General features: G+C 38.5%; 1 pseudogene; it reads left to right on the forward strand.

Moving 5' to 3' along the window:
* LOC104980426 overlaps positions 1–2,228 on the forward strand; it is a 3,265-nt pseudogene extending 1,037 nt beyond the window's left edge.
* Positions 2,229–5,186: the final 2,958 nt, after the last annotated feature.

A 5,186-nucleotide genomic window follows, 5' to 3' on the forward strand; every position in this document is an offset into this window, starting at 1 on the left:
GCAGAAATAGAGGTTTTTCTGGAACTCTCTTGCTTTTTCGGTGATCCAGTGGATGTTGGCAATTTGATCTCTGGTTCCTCTGCCTTTTCTAAAACCAGCTTGAACATCTGAAAGTTCACAGTTCACGTATTGCTGAAGTCTGGCTTAGAGAATTTTGAGCATTACTTTACTAGCGTGTGAGATGAGTGCAATTGTGCGGTAGTTTGAGCATTCTTTGGCATTGCCTTTCTTTAGGAGATAGATATTCAGGAATAATTGGAAGTATGACTACAGAACAATACTTTAAATTTCTAATTACATCTACTAAGACTTGACAGAGAAAGCATAAACAAGTAAACCATTTATGTAGTGTTCAAAGTTCTCATTAGTAAGGTCATTATAGCCTTAAAATACGCTATTGGTGATACAGATCAAAGGAAATAACTTCTACTAGAACTTTTTAACTGACCACATGAATCTTATTTTGTGTTCATAGTACTGCAATAAAATTATTAGAATCTAGTAAAATTATTAGGATCAATTGATTCATCCTTTTATTTATGATCAGATGATTTTCAACAAGGGTGCCAAGACAATTTGATGGGGAAGAATAGTCCATTCAACAAATGGTTATGATGAAGGAGATTATTGTTGATTGATGAAAACAACCGTTCAGCCCCCTCCCCATTTCCCTTTTCCCCATTATCAGAATATAAATAATAGCAAAGAAAAAAAATGGTGCTTGAACAACTTGATAGCCACATGCAAAAGAATGAAGCTGACCCCAACCTCATGCAATGTACAGAAATTAGCTCAGAATGGATCAGGGGCCTAATATAAGAGCTAAAATAAAAAACTCTGAGAAGTAAACATAGTGTTAGTCATAGTGTTAGTCACTCAGTCATGCCAGACTCTTTGCGACCTCATGGACTGCAGCCCACCAGGCTCCTCTGTCCATGAGATTTTCCAGGCAAGGATACTGGAGTGGGTTTCCATTTCCTTCTCCAGGGGATCTTCCCAACCCGGGGATCGAACCCAGGTCACCTGCACTGCAGGCAGATTCTTTACCGAGTGAGCTACAAGGGACGCCCCTATATTTCTTTGAGTCCCTTTTTTTGGAGGGGGGCAAGACTACTGGAGTGGGTTGCCATTCCCTTCTCCAGGAGATCTTTCTGACCCAGGAATTGAACCCGGGTCTCCCGCACTGTAGGCAGACGCTTTACCGTCTGAGCCACCAGGGAAGTAAACATAGGAATAAATATTTGCAACCTTGGGTTACACAAAACCTCAGATGAGACATCAAAAGCACAATTGACAAAAGGAAAAATAGATGAATTGGACTCATCAAAATTAAAAAGCTTGTGTTGTTTCGAATGGCACCATCAAGAAAATAAAAAAGACAGCACATATATCTTCACAAATTATTTATACAGTAAGGGATTTGTATGTAGGATATATAAAGAACTTCTGCAACTCAATAATGGAAAGATAAATAGCCCAATTTTAAAATGGTTAAAGGATCTGAATAGATATTTCTCAAAAGAAGACATACAAATGGCCACAAAAGAAAGTTGAAATAATGCTCAATAACATTTAGCCATTAAGGAGATTTGGGCTTTTCCAGGTGGCTCAGTGGTAAAGAATCTGCCTGCTAGGAAGGCGATGAGGGTTCTATCCCTGGGTCAGGAAGATCCCCTGGAGAAGAACATGGCAACCCAATCCAGTATTCTTGCCTGGGAAATCCCATGAACAGAGAAGACTGGCGGGCTACAGTTCGTGGGGTCACAAAGAGTTGGACACAACTTAGCATCTAAACAACAACAACAAAAATTAAGGAAATTTATATTAAAAAACACAATGAGATACCGCTTTAAAACACCAGGATGGGCACTCTTTCCTCCCTGCTTCCAAGAAAAGAAGGAACAATGGTCGTGCCAGAAAGGGCCGAGGCTACAAGCAGCCTTTCACTGCACTAACTGTGCCCGATGTGTGCCTGAAGATAGGCCAGTAAGAAGTTAGCCATTCAGAACATCTTAGAGGCCACTACTGTCAGGGACACTTCTGAAGCGAGTGTTTTCAATGCCTATGTGCTTTCCAAGTGGTATGTGAAACTACATTACTGTGTGAGTTGTGCCATTCACAGGAAGGTAGTTAGGAATCCTTCTGGGGAAGCCAGAAAGGACTGCACACCTCCACCTCAATTTAGACCTGCGGGTGCTGCCCCATGCCCTCCACCAAAACCCTTGTAAAGAGGCAAGTCCTTAAAGACTGAAGAAATACTGTTCTCTGAAAAGACAATAAAATGGAAAATATACTATGAAGAAAACAAAACAGGGTGGCTATAATCAATAGACAAGTTTTGGAAAACAGCACCAGACTGCAATATACTGAGACTTCTGCTTAAAACTCTTCAGTTGCTTGCAACTGCATCCCAACTGCATCTAGGAAAAAGTGCTAACACCATCAGAGGTTCACATTACTCTGAATGATTCGAGTCCCACTTATAGTTCCAGACTTATCCGCTCAAACTCTGCACTTTAGTCATCTGGAGCTTCTTTTCAGTTCTTTGAAAGTCCTGTTCATCTCTCAATGCTGGGCCTTCACACGGGCTGGTCGCACTATATGAAGCACTTACCCCCGCCCCCCCAATTCCTACCTCTCAACTAGGTCTAATTTTTACATTTGCAAACCTAAATTTACATAGTCAAATATCATTTGAACTTTCCTCTGACACCCCCCACCACTACCATCACTAAAGTTGGAATAAATTTTCCTTTTTTATATTCCCAATGAATAATGTTCTTCTTCATCAAGCATGTACTACAGTCTTCTCTTTCTTGGCCTGTATCCTTCAATAGACTGTAGGTTGTAGCACAATAGAAACAATGTCTCTTCATCATCATATCAAGCCTCCCACAATATTTGGTACCTGCAAATTTCTTAATGGATAGTGGGAAAATTAATGAATAGATTTTTTTTTTAAAGATCTTTTGATGTGGACCATTTTAAACTCTTTATTGAATTTGTTACAACATTGCTTCTCTTTTATGTTTGTTTGTTGGTTTTTGTTTTTTGTTTTTTTTTTTTGGCCCCTGAGGCGTGTAGGATCTTAGCTCCCTGGATCAGGGATCACACCCACACCTCCTGTCATTGGAAGATGAAGTCTTAACCCCTGGACCACCACAGAAATCCCTAAAGAATGGATTGATTTTGCTGATTCATCAATTAAAATACTTCTGTTGAAAGTAACAGCTACTATAACAATCTTAAAGGAATTTATTGGAAGGGTAAAAAGGGCTCATGAATTGACAAGAAGTTGTAATACCAGTCTTGAAAAATGGGTAAAGAGCTGGGTAACTCCAGCAGCCAAGAAGGTGGAAAATGTTAGCAATGAATAGCCCAGTAACTGAAAGGGACAGAGTCACCTTATTTAATACGACCCTGTTGCTGCCTCTTTAGGATTCCATCTCAAATTCTCTTGGAGATAATTTCCCCACTGCTGGGAATTGCCCCTTCATCTCTGTGTCACTTGATCAGTATTTACATTTCTGGAAAAGCGATCATTGGCTAATGATCATGTGCCATGCCCTGGCTGCTGAAGATGAGGAATATCAGGTCAGGGCCTGTCACACGTCCAGAGAGGGAATGAGGGCATGCCTTTCACTAGGACAGTAGGGAATTCCCTCACACAGGAAGAAGGGTTGGATACAGTGAAGCCAAGAAAGTACAGCTGTCTGCTACAGCTGTCTAGAACTAAAGCAAAATATGTGTTTCCACACAGAATAGTTTGTTTTGGTGCCATGTGTGTATTTAGGGCCTCTAGAGTGGCTTAGAAAGTAATAAAAACACATGAATTGAGTGTGATGTTTTTAGAGAAACATAATCTTTATCCTGTAGTCAAGTGGAATATTCAGTAATTCAGATATGGTTATGTGAGAAGTTTTACTTAATGAAGTGCTCAGTTAAGGATAGAAAAAGAAATTACAAAATAAACATTTAAAACATCAACTGAAAAGCACTTAAAGTACTTTTAGTTGCACCAGGCAAAAGTTATACAGGGTTCCCATCTCAATTACAGCACAGAATTCTGCCTTTCTGTGAAAATAGCAATCGACCTAGAAATCCAAAAGGCTTTGAAAATCAATCAATAAATTTTTAAATGTCTGTAGGAGTCTTGGGGAAACCTTGTGGTAATTAATGTTTGTCAAGAATGCAACAGGAATTCTGGGTCATAGAGACAAGATGATGGGTTTTTCTCAGATATAGAAGAAATAAACCATCGAAGAAAAAAAATGTCCAGTGTAAAACCTCAAAAAGCAGGAGTGAAAAAGAAATATGCATCCACAGAAAATCCTGCACATCAATGTTTATACAGCTTTATTCATAATTCTCAAAATTTGGAAGCAACCAAGATGCTTTTCAGTAAGTAAGTGGATTAACAGTGATACATACTGACAATGGACTATTACTCAGCAATAAAAAGGAATTGAATTACCAAGTCACACACACACACAAACATGGAGGAAACTTAGGTATGTATTGCAAAGTGAAATAAGTCAGTTTGAAAAGGCTCACAATACTTATTTCAACTGTATGACATTCTGGAAAAGGCAAAACCAGAAAGAGTAAAAAGATTAGGGGTTCAGAGCAAGGGAGGGATTCATAAGTGGAGCAAAAAGATATTTTTAAGGCAGTGAAATTTGTTTTATATGATATTGTAAAGGTAGATACCTATCATTATACATTGGTCAAAATCCATATAATATATATATATATATGTATATATAGTATATATGTATAACAAGAAGAGTAAACCCTAATATAAACTTTAGTTGGATTTTAGTTAATAAAAATGTATCCATATTGGCTCATTAATTGTAACATGTACTGCACTAATATAAGATGTTAATAGAAGAAACTGGGCATGAGGTATATATGAGAACTTTAAGCTCAAGTTTCCTACAACTGCTTTTTATTTATTTTTTAAAAGTATATTAATTTTTTCAAGACTGATGCATGTACAATTATAATTTTGAAATACTATAAACTTCTTAGCTGGATTTATCATCAATTCAGTTCAGTTCAGTTGCTCAGTCGTGTCCGACTCTTTGCGACCCCACGATTCGCAGCATGCCAGGCCTCCCTGTCCATCACCAACTCCCGGAGTTCACTCAGACTCACGTCCATCAAGTCAGTGATGCCATCCA

The sequence above is a fragment of the Bison bison genome, unplaced genomic scaffold, assembly GCF_000754665.1.
Source record: "Bison bison bison isolate TAMUID 2011002044 unplaced genomic scaffold, Bison_UMD1.0 scf7180017864499, whole genome shotgun sequence".
Classification (NCBI taxonomy): Eukaryota; Metazoa; Chordata; class Mammalia; order Artiodactyla; family Bovidae; genus Bison; species Bison bison.